The sequence below is a fragment of the Capra hircus genome, assembly GCF_001704415.2.
Source record: "Capra hircus breed San Clemente chromosome X unlocalized genomic scaffold, ASM170441v1, whole genome shotgun sequence".
NCBI classification, from domain to species: Eukaryota; Metazoa; Chordata; class Mammalia; order Artiodactyla; family Bovidae; genus Capra; species Capra hircus.
In genome coordinates, this window is record NW_017189516.1 from 14,662,388 (window position 1) to 14,675,422 (window position 13,035).

The 13,035-nt window shown below is 37.7% G+C and overlaps 1 protein-coding gene and 1 non-coding gene across 2 annotated transcripts in view; both read right to left on the minus strand.

Moving 5' to 3' along the window:
- MAGED1 (MAGE family member D1) overlaps positions 1 to 13,035 on the minus strand; it is a gene marked incomplete at its 3' end in the record, with an annotated part of 83,847 nt that overhangs the window by 15,625 nt on the left and 55,187 nt on the right.
- Positions 723 to 794, minus strand: TRNAW-CCA. Its single transcript has one exon. It is a non-coding gene; the product is annotated as a tRNA-Trp (tRNA).

Sequence of the window (13,035 nt, forward strand, 5' to 3'; positions counted from 1 at the left end):
TACAGAAGAATTCTGCAATCAGAAACTATGCAGGCAAGAAGAAGGTGAAGTGAAATCTTTCATGTTGAAGTATGGCAGAACCAATACAATATTGTAAAGTAAATAAATAAATAAAAATAAATAAAATGTTAAAAGAATAAAACCCAATGGCCTAGATTTCTGTGTCTAGCTAAAGTATTCTTTAAAAGTGAAGGAGATAAAAAGACTTTCTCAGACAAACAAAAACTGAAGGAATTCATCACCAGAAGATCTACCCTACAAGAAGTGTTAAAAGATTTATCAGGCACAAGGAAAATGATACAGGGCAGAAATGTAGAATTATATAAAGACAGGAAGAGCATTAGAGAGGGAATAAGTGAAGCTTTCCTTGAAAGAGGAAATCCAAACTACAATTATAGATATCTTGGGGATGCTTTAATAAAAGGAAATTTATGCAATACCTTTTTCATTATTAAACAATTACATGAAATTCACAAAAGAAATATCTCAACCACAAACATACAGCAAGGATAAAATAAAAGGATGAAATAAGTTATGGCACATAATCAATAAACAAAAGAAGATATATTCATATTAGACATAGTATTTTAAGTAAGTAAAGTCACTCAGTCCTGTCCGACTCTTTGTGACCCCGTGGACTGCAGCCCACCAGGCTCCTCAGTCCATGGGATTCTCCAGGCAAGAATACTGGAGTGGGTTGCCATTTCCTTCTCCAGGGGATCTTCCCGACCCAGGGATCGAACCGGGGTCTCCTGCATTGGAGGCAGACGCTTTAACCTCTGAGCCACCAGGGAAGCCTAGCCAAACATTATTTTAGATTAAGTTTATTGCATAATGTAAACAGAATAATAGACAAAAAACAATTTGATAGATGTGCAAGGAATAATAAAACCCGAATCACAACATGTGATTATAACATCCCTTTCTAAGTAAATGATAAACTAATCATTCAAAATATGATTTCTGAGGGATTTCTCTGGTGGTCCAGTGGTTAAGACTGCTTCCACTGCAGGAGGCATGGGTTTGATTCTTGATCAGGGAACTAAGATCCTGCATGCTACAATAAGTGGCCAAACTAAGATTAAAAATAAACAAATATGATTCTTGAAACTCTTACAAAGATACTATACATCAAAGCTCAAACATAAAACACCATGGTGCCTCAAAATGAGCATGATGGAGTTCTTAAATCCCTCTTCCATGTTTTCTGAAATGGAGATAACTTGATTTCATCTCTTTTATTTACATATGCAAAAGAACATAGAAAGAAATTTTAAAGTACTGTATACTTATGAGATGCTATGTATTGTGATAAGTGTAGGGGATAGAATGATGAGCAAAAACACACCTATTAACTGCTTTCAAGGACTAATGGATCTCAGTCTAACATAAACTACTGAGCCCAATCACATGCAATTTTAAGAAACCTTACTGCGTTTTTCATGCCAATTTGCATCATGGGAGCCATCAAACTGACATCTTGTGATTACATCATATTATTTTGTTATAAACTTAAATAGGTTACACATCTTCTTTCATTACCCCCACTTCCCTTCCAGTTAATTCCTCCTTCCCATCACCTAACAACTAACATTCCATTAATAGGCAGAAGGTTACCAGAAGAGACAAGAGGAAGAAGACTACTAGTAGAACTTTCCATGCAGTTTGAGAATGTTTGTTTGATATTTTATCAGATGATCATGCCACACAGGCTCTCGGTATCTTGTGACATACAGACCCTCTATCATTTGCACTGGCAAATCCATACATATATCTGAATGTTCTCAGATACTTGTAATATGATTTAGCTCCATGTGTGCTTTAATGTTCAATATCAATATAATATGTAATTTGAGAATCATGAAACATTAACAACAACTGTAACAGATAAGGATCTGGGCTTAGACAAGTCATCACATACTCCAGCTTTATGGCAGTTCCTGATTTCATTTTATGAAACAAGGATCATCTGAAAAGCACTGGAATACCATACCAATGCCAACATTGTATACCACACTCACATGCACAATAGTAACTGATGTACTCCATCTGAGACAGTTTTCAGTACATGATGTTACATCACAATTATTTTCACAAAACATTTTCCATGACATTAAAAAGCCTTGTAAACTTCCTTTATAATAACTATGCACTATCCAAGGATATAAATTTACCTATGACTAATTAACAAAAGCATTATTTCTATTTATTTTTGTTCATTAGATTATCATTGTGGTGACTTTTCCCCCACAAACTTAAATGCATATCTCAAATTATTTCCTTATGGTATATTGTTAGAAATGGAATTACTAGGCAAAGATATATGAACTCTTTGACCAAAATGTTTTCCAGAAGAATTTTTAATCAATACTAGTAATGTACAAGAGGTTTCATGTACTCTGAGTGTTAGTATTGAATGTTTGCTTTAAAAATATTTCCAGTTTGATAGACAAATTGATACTTAATTGATTTAAGTTGTATTTCTTTCATGATTAATGAAGCGCAACACACTTTCAGTGTTTATTAGTCATGTGTACTTCTGCCTGAGAGTTCTTTAAATATTAAAGATATTAACCTTCTACCTGGCACATTTGTTGCATTTTTTTAGTCTGTAGCTTGCCTTTTAATTTTGTTTATGAATTCCTGATCTAAGAAAAAAGGTAAACCATTACTTTCTTTTCCATTGTTATTTACTCTATTTTTTATGGCAATCCAAAAGTCAAACAGACATTCATTTTTCTGGAAATTAATTTTGGAAATGTGGATTTCAGGCCTGAAAATGCTTTCTTAGTAATTTACCTTTCAAGACTATGTTCTAAGTGGAAATGATAAAACTCTGAGTTATTTTGATGATTTTCATGACAGAAGCATGCTTCTACAGAAGTATAAAGTAAGAAAACACAATACAAATTCAGCAGGACATTTAATGGGACTTCTACAGTTGCCTCAGAATTTTGGTTAAAGCTGCACTGCTAAAACAAGCAAACAAAAAAGGATGCCAAGTATCCCCATATTCTAAAAAGAGCCACCAAAGAGTCCTAAACACAATCTTACAGGGCTTAGGCAGGGGTGGCTGACTAGTCATGCTACTGATACTTATTCCATTCCTTTTCAGCCCAAATCAAATGTACGCAGAGACTAGAAAGAATCAGAGAACAATTTACAGTGCTGTGAGTCCTTGGCTTGGTAGTGTCTTTCCCTCTCTTGAAGAAGGGAAGGGCATGTGACTCCCTTGCCAAAGCCATGTGAGTCTTAGTTGCTCAGCTGTGCATAACTCTTTGTGACCCCATGGACCAATAGCCCACCAGGCTCCTTGGTCCATGGAATTCTCCAAGCAAGAATACTGGAGTGGGTTGCCATTTCCTTCTCCAGGGGATCTTCCCAACCCAGGGATAGAACCTGAGTCTCCCACATTGCAGGCAGGCTCCTTACCATCTGAGCCACCAGGGAAGCCCAAAGCCATGTGATGAGGGATCCAAAGAACCACTTACAGAGATTAGGGGGAATCTGCATGAGGTAAGAGAAGGGATGCATGTTATCTTTTGGAATCATGGTTTTGTCTGGGTATATATATATACGCCTTGGAGTGGGATTACTGGGTCATATGATAGCTCTATTTTTAGTTTTTAAGGAACATCCCCATTGTTTTCCATAGTGGCTGCACCTATCCACATTCCCATGGACAGTTCACTGTAGCCCTATTTACTATAGCCAGGACATGGAAGCAACCTAAATGTCCATCAACAGAGGAATGGATAAAGAAGATGTGGTACATACATACACTGGGAAACTATTTAACCATAAAAAAGAACAAAACTGCGCCACTCGCAGAGATGTGGATAGACTCAGAGACCATCATACAGAATGAAATAAGTCAAAAAGAGAAAAACAAATATATATCAACACATATATGTGGAATCTAGAAAAACTGTATGGATGAACTTATTTCCCAAGCAGAAATACAGACCCAGATGTAGAGAACAAATGTATGGACACCAAAAGGCAAAGTGGAAGTGATGAACTGGGAGATCCTGGGAATGACATATATATATACTACTATGTATGAAATAGATAAGAAATGAGAACCTACTGTATAGCACAGGAAACTCTACCCAATGCTCTTTGGTGACCTAAATGGGAAGGAAATCCAAAGAAGAGGGGATATATGTATACATATAGCTGATTCACTTTGCTGTACAGCAGCAAATAACAGAACATTGTAAAGTAACTATACTCCTAAAAATTGTTTTTTTAAATGAAGAGAGGGGAGTTTTGCATTACATTTTGGATAGTCAACAGTTACCCTCCAGGTTGAAATTTCTGATGATTACTAAGGTTTGACTTCTTCCTGAAGACTATGGCTTCTCATCACCATACGTTGAACTACAGTTAGTAACTTTTTTATATTGAAATTTAGTTAACTTACAATATTATATTCACTTAAAGTATACAACATTTACAGGATTCAATACTTTTATAGATTATTCAATACTATTCAATACATTTATAGATTATATTCTATTTAAAGGTATTATAAAATCATGCCTGCATTTCCCTGTGCTGCAGAATATATCTTTGTGGTTTATTTATTTTACACATGGTAGTTCATCCCCTACCCCTACATTGCCGCTCTCTCCTTCCCTCTGCCCACTGGTATCCACTAGCTTGTTCTCTGTATCTCAGAGTCTGTTTCTGTTTTGCTATATTCATTTATCTGTCTTATTTTTTTAGATTCCACATATAAGTGATAACATACAGTATTTGTCTAGGACCATTTATGTTGTTAAAAATTGCAGATTTTCATTTGTTTCTATGGTTAATATTTCTTTGTATTTGTATACTACATCTTTATGCATTCATCCTTGTCTAACTCATTTATCCATTCAGCCTTGTCTAACTCAATTAAACTATGAATCATGCCTTGCAGGGAAACCCAAGACAGACGGGTCATGGTGGAGATTTCTGACAAAATGTGGTCCACTGGAGAAGGGAATAGCAAACTACTTCAGTATTCTTGCCTTGAGAACCCCATGAACAGTACGAAAAGGCAAAAAGATGCGACACTGAAAGATGAACTCTCCAGGTCTGTAGATGCCCAATATGCTACTGGGAAAGAGTGGAGAAATAACTTTAGAAAGAATGAAGAGGTGGAGCCAAAGCAAATATCATATAAGAAATGAATCGCCAGTCTAGGTTCGATGCAGGGTGCAGGATGCTTGGGGCTGGTGCACTGGGATGACTTGGAGGGATGGTGTGGGGTGGGAGGTGGGAGGGGGTTCGGGATTGGGTACACGTGTACACCCGTAGCGGATTCATGCTGATGTGTGGCAAAACCAATACAATATTGTATAGTAAAAAATAATAATAATAATAAGTAAAAAAATTTTTTTAAAAATGCCCCGTTGTTGATGTCACTGGTAAGGAAGTAAAGTCCGATGCTGTAAACAGCAATATTGCATAGGAACCTGGAATGTTAGCTCCATGAATAAAGATATATCAGAAGGGGTCAAACAGGAGATGGCAAGAGTGAACACCAACATTTTAGGAATCAGTGAACTAAACTGGACTGGAATGGGCGAATTTAATTTAGAGGACCATTACATCTACTACTATGGGCAAAGAATCCCTTAGAAGAAATGGAGTAGCCCTCATAGTCAACAAAAGAGTCCAAAATGCAGTACTTGGGTGTAATCTCAAAAATGACAGAGTAATCTCTGTTCATTTCCAATGCAAACCATTCAATATCACAGTAATCCACTATGCCCCAGCCAGTAATGCTGAAGAAGCTGAAGTTGAATGATTCATACAAGACCTTCTAGAACTAACATGAAAAATGATGTCCTTTTCATCATAGGGGAAAGAATGCAAAAGTAGGAAGTCAAGAGATACCTGGAGTAACAGCTAAGTTTGACTTTGGAGTACAAAATGAAGCCGGGCAAAGTTCTGCCAAGAGAACCTACTGGTCATAGCAAACACCCTCTTCCAACAACACAAGAGAAGACTCTACACATGGACATCACCACAAAATCAGACTGATTGTATTCTTTGCAGCCAAAGATGGAGAAGTTCTATACAGTCAGCAAAAACAAGACTGGGACTGACTGTGGCTCAGATCATGAACTCCTTATTGCCAAATTTAGACTTAAATTGAAGAAAGTAGGGAAACCCACTAGACCATTCAGGTATGACCGAAATCAATATCATTATGATTATACAGTGGAAGTGACAAATAGATTCAAGGTATTAGATCCAATAGACAGAGTGCCTGAAGAACTATGGATGGGGGTTCATGACACTGTACAGCAGGCAGTGATTAAAACCATCCCCAAGAAAAATAAATGCAAAAAGGCAAAATGGTTGTCTGAGGAGGCCTTACAAATAGCTGAGAAGAGAAGAGAAGAGAAAGGCAAAGGAGAAAAGGAAAGATATACCTATTTCAATGCAGAGTTCCAAAGAATAGCAAGGAAAGATTTAAAAAAGCCTTCTTCAGTGATCAATGCAAATAGAGGAAAACAATAGAATAGCAAAGACTAGCGATCTCTTCAAGAAAATCAGAGATACCAAGGGAATATTTCATGCAAAGATGGGAACAATAAAGGACAGAAATGGTATGGACCTAACAGAAGCAGAAAATATGAAGAAGAGGTGGCAAGAATACACAGAAGAACTATACAAAAAAGATCTTCATGACCCAGATAACCATGATGGCGTGATCACTCACCTAGAGCCAGACATCCTGGAGTGCAAAATTAAGTGGGCCTTAGGAAGCATCACTATGAACAAAGCTAGTGGAGGTGATGGAATTCCAGTTGAGCTATTTCAAATTCTGAAAGATGATGCTGTGAAAGTGCTGCACTCAATATGCCAGCAAATTTGGAAAACTCAACAGTGACCACAGGCCTGGAAAAGGATAGTTTTCATTCCAATCCCAAAGAAAGGCAATGTCAAAGAATGTTCAAACTACCGCATACTTGCACTCATCTCACATGCTAGCAAAGTAATGTTCAAAATTCTCTAAGCCAGGCTTCAAAAGTACATGAACCATGAACTTCCAGATATTCAAGCTGTATTTAGAAAAGGCAGAGGAACCAGAGATCAAATTGCCAACATCCATGGGATCATCAAAAAAGCAAGAGTTCCAGAAAAACATCTATTTCTGCTCTACTGACTACACCAAAGCCTTTGACTGTGTGGATCACAACAAACTCTGAAAAATTCTTTAAGAGATGGTAATACCAGACCACCTGACCTGACTCCTGAGAAATCTGTATGCAGGTCAAGAAGCAACAGTTAGAACTGGACGTGGAACAACAGACTGGTTACAAATCGGGAAAGGAATATGTCAAGGCTGCATATTGTCACCCTGCTTATTCAACTTATATGACAGGACATCATATGAAATTCCAGGCTGGATGAAGCACAAGCTGGAATCAAGATTGCCAGGAGAAATATCAGTAACCTCAGATATGCAGATGACACCACCCTTACCACAGAAAGGGAAGAAGAACTAAAGAGCCTCCTTAATGAAAGTGAAAGAAGAGAGTGAAAATGTTGGCTTTAAAACTCAACATTCAGAAAGCTAAGATCACGGCATCCGGTCCAATCACTTCATGGCAAATGGATGGGGAAACAATGTACATGGTGAGAAACTTTTTTGGGGCTCCAAAAATCACTGCAGATAGTGACTGCAGCCATGAAATTAAAAGATGCTTGCTCCTTAGATGGAAAGCTATGATCAACCTAGACAGCATATTAAAAAGCAGAGACATTACTTGGCCAACAAAGGTCCATCTAGTCAAAGCTATTGTTTTTCCAGTAGTCATGTATGGGTTTGAGAGTTGGACCATAAAGAAAGCTGAGCTCAAGAGAACTGATGCTTTTGAACTGTGGTGTTGGAGAAGACTCTTGAGAGTCCCTTGGACTGCAAGGAGATCCAACCAGTCCATTCTAAAGGAAATCAGTTCTGAATATTTATTGGAAGGACTGATGCTGAAGCTGAAACTACTTCGGCCACCTGATACAAAGAACTGACTCACTAGAAAAGACCCTGCTGCTAGGAAAGACTGAAGGCAGAATAAAGGGACGATAGAGGATGAGGTGGTTGGATGGCATCACTGACTCGATGGACGTGAGTTTGAGTAATCTCTGGGAGTTGGTGATGGGCAGGGAAGCCTGGCATGCTGCAGTCCATGGGGTCGCAAAGAATCAGACACAACTGAGTAACTGAACTGAACTAATGGCTAGCGATGCTGAGTAACATCTGAACTCTGGCTGAAAGATCAGCCATGATCATTAGATTTGTAAGGCTTATTTCTGCTGATGAATTTTCTGGTGTTAGCAATATCTGAAGTCTGGTTAAAGGCTCTTCAATGCTCTTTGTACATGTTTTCTCACCATCATGACCTTCTTGGTGATTTATGATCTCCACAGTTGGACTGAGGCTATAATCATGTGACCTACATCATGGGCTGACTGTCCTATGTATGGATTTATCCTAATATAAGACAGTGTCTGAGATTAAAGCACAGTTACTCTAACACTTTCTTGGAAGCTCTCTGGTTGGGAGCCAATTCTGTGAGTTTCTATTCCAAGGCTTAAACATCTATCCTTTGATGGGATATTAATCTGCCTCTTTAACCTGTCTTTACACTCAGAAGCTCCTTAAATTCAGAGTCATGAAGAGTGACCCTTGAAATATGTGGTCGCATTCCCTATGATCCAAAATCTTCCTCCAATCCTTGATTTTGCATAAAGTTCTTTTTCTTGATCAGGCTCTTTCTTTTTATCTGATAACACTAATTTTAAAGTACAGCCATCACTTATATCTAATGCATGGCAGCAGTGAGGAAATCAACCAGCTTAAAGGAGAGGAGAGGAAGAATAAAGAAGAGCAAAAGGAAATGGCAACAAAAATGGAAAGAATTCTTTAACAAGTCTCCTCCACATAGCTTCCTGAGAGGTAAGCTGGAGACTCAATTTACACTTCAACCTGACAAAAACACTTAAAAAGACAGGATCAAATATGAGAAATAATTTTTACAGTGATCCCTAAGAGATAAAGGAAAATGAGGTGAACCTTTACAATTTGGGGGAGTTTCTAGTTCGTGGTACAATGAGGGAGAATGCAGTCAAGCCTCAGAGGATTCTACTAGGTGACAGGGATAAGACCAGAAAGACCAAGGTGGCTGGAGTTCAGAGAATACTAAAAAGGAGAAAGCTGCACTTAGGGAGCACTCCAAAGACCTTTGAAGGATTGCAATATTCAGGAGAGTACTGATTAGTGAATGCACTTAAGGAAATCATACAAGGCTAGGAAAAGAACCACCTGAAAGTATTAGAGGGAACGAGTGTCAGAAGCTCAAACACGTCTGTGGATCATACCTGTTCCCACCATTCAGAGCAGAAAAACTCATAATTCCTGAGGCATGAGTTATTCAGATGAGTTTTGCTTCAGTACACTGGGATGATTTAGCAACACTGCTGCAGTCCTGCCTAATCAATCTTAAAAGCATGGCTTGAAAAAGATTTAACTGCTTCAAAGTAACTGCTTCTTGTAATAAAGCTCAAGAAGATGTATAATAATACAAAAATAGCCCCAAAGGTAAACATTTATACCAAAATTTTACCAAAAAGTGAAGTTCATTATGTCTGGCATCCAATTAAAAAAAAAACAGGCATATGAGGAAACAAAATAACATGACCCATCATGAAGAGAAAAAAAGCAATCCAAACGGATGCAGAACTTATATAGATGCTATATTTAGCAGATAACATATATTTGTTCCATATAACCAAAAAGCTAGGAAAACAATGGTCATGTTAAGTAGAGAAATGATATATAATTAATAAGATGCAAATCACAGGTTTAGTGATTAAAACTGTAATAACTGAAATTTAAAAATACACTGGATGGAATTAACTAGAAAAAGATTAGTGAACTTGAAGATATAACAATAGCAAATATTCTAAATTAAAATTAAAAAAAAAAACAGTGCACAAATGCCCTTGTTTATCCTGTTTCCTCTTTTGGGAACACTTTTCCCCCATCCCAACCATCCATCATCCTTCATCCAGTTAACTCTGACACTGCCTTCAGATCTCGGCTCCATCATCACTTCCTCTGTCTTTGACCTTCCTGAGTAGATCAATCTCTCTTTAAACCTATTCACAGAACCCTGTACTTCCCCTCCACAGCAGTATCAACTTCACAAAAATTTGGTTTGTGATTAATGTCTGCCTTCTTCACAAGATAGTAAAATTCAATGATGACAGAGAAAACACATTTATTTTTGCCTACCACAACATCATCCCCAGCATCTCAAATTATGCCAATTATATAGTGTCCCTGTACCCTGAATCCTGTATCTCTCACATCTGATATTTTAATCTATTCATTATACCCTACTGGCTGTATCCTACCCAACATCTTCTTTTCTTATTTAGATAAACCTTTTTTTTTTATTATGGGTGATAATGTTCCCAATGATAAACTTATATTTCCCAGACAACCTTGCAGACACTGGTGGTCATGTGTCACAGATCTGTCCACTGGACACTGGATGTAGGTGGAAACCATTGGGTAGGATTTGGGGGAAAGCTTTGTATAAAGGAGAATAACTCTACTGACAAGATATTTTGCCTTCTCCTCTTCCTCGTCTTTCTACCTGGAACATAGATTTGCAGCAGCCACTGGGCAATTATCATGGGAACAACATGCTAAGTAAGGGTCATGGAACAACAAACAATAAAATATGTGGTAGCTAAGATATTGATGAAAATCATGGAAGTCTTGGGCTTTATACCACTGGATTTGTTTTGGGTAAGATAAAGCTATCCCCTATAAGCAACTTATTTTTCAGATCACTGTTGCTCATATCCAAATGCAATTTCACATACCTATCACAAAACATGAAATCTCTCTCTCTGACAAATATACACAGTCTTTAACATACTATCTCATTCATACATGATTTCTTCTATGACTTATATGATAATAACTGTAATTTATGATCTCCATATACCATCCCAATTCTCTAAACTCTCACACTAACACACAACTGTCATTATTACTCCTATTTCTGCACGTACATTGTTCTATCCTGTATTATTATACACACAAGAATCCATACAGTATCACAATACCCACTGTCAAATACAACTATCTCTAATCAACTTACATTATCACACACACCATCTGCATCACTCACAGTCACATCTACCATTACTCAATCCCTACACTATCACATAGTGCCTATCCACAGCCACTATCACACATACAGTCCACATCTCCACTATAAAACCTCCATCATCCTCCAAAACTCCTTTCCCACATGCTCATGTCATCTCCATATCATACACACTCACAATGAATATCCACATTACCTCCATCCTCACACACATATTTGTGCCATTCCTCACTGACAGTCAGAAACTGCATTTTCCCAACATACACTTTAATCAACAACCCCACTCATGATTTCCATGCTCCAAATGATCATGTTATCATTCTCCACTGTCAGGCATTCTCACTGTACCTATCCGCCCCCACAAATTGGTAACATTTCTCATTGCCCACAGCATCACATACAAGCACACAAATGTCCTAACCCTATCACTTCCACCCTGTACCTATCTTCTACCATCACACTACATTTTCCCCATTCCATCCACTGTCTACATCCTCTTATTATTGCTTGAAATGCCCCATCCACAATTTTCAAACACACAAAGATCCCAGTGTCTCATTAACTTAATATCCTTTTTCACTATTGTCTCTCCCACCCTACTCTTTTACACATCCATTCACATGCACAATTTTCATCTTCCACAGTATGACATACACTGTGTCCCTAACTATCATTATCACATACATTCTGATCTTGTCCTGTCACTATCATTCACATTGCCCAACTTCATTTCCAGTGATTTCATACCATCCTCCACTATTATTCACACTGTCCCCACTGCCACCACGATCACACAAACCCTTGCACTTCACCACCACACTATCCCACTGTCACTCAATACTCTTTCCCATTTCTGCATCAAATACATAGCTCAGATCATCCACAATTTTATACATGGTGCCAATCCACTGCAATTTTTCTCATTTCTTTTTTCCCCTTCCTTTCTCTTCTCTCCTGCCCCCATACCACAACTCTCCCAATATGAGGATATTACATGAATGCAAATATAATATGGAAATTTCTTACTTGAAGCCTCATTTCAGAGCTTTAGTAACTAGAAGAACATATCTTGCTCAAAAGTTATAATATTTAGAGTTCCCACTTGATAGTTGTGAATGGATTTCGTTCAGTACATTTGCCTTTAAGAAGCATTTCTTCATGTTTTGTTACTGCATTTAGAGGAAGTTTTGAAATGTTCCTTTGATATGACTTTAATATGATACTATGCAATTATTTGCACTATACTTTAGTCTTCCCAAAATATCCCAATAGATTTTTTGTGTGAACCTAAAAGCAAAATTGTGATATTTTTGGTACTGAAGATAAATGGCAATATTGAATATATCACTGAGCTATGTTAGATGGGACACTTAATCTTTACTTCTCATATTTCCATGTGGAAGAACTTCAACTACACTAACACTCCTGCTCTTCTGCCCATGGGAGAAGAAATGAGTTATATGCCTAGTATGTTTAGGAGAAATATCTGAGTAGATTTGGCTCCGGCCCTTGTTCTCTGCTTCCCTTTCAGTAACCTGTGTGTCTACAGTGAACATGCATTCTGACTGGCTCCTTGCCATGCAAGAAGGGGATTACTTTTGGCCTGGAGTCCTGTGGCTTTGCAGTTGTCTAAGTCTGCCTAACTCTGGGGTCCACACTAATTGGAAGTTCACACTAAAACCACCTTCTCCAAGCAGCTTTATGAGTAATTAAGATAATGTTTTGATCTCCATCTATCTGATTCTTACATTTATATTTCAATTGATTCTAAACCTGGGCAAGGAATACAAGTGTTATTTACTTCAGTTCAGTTCAGTCACTCAATCATGTCCAACTCTTTGTGACTCCA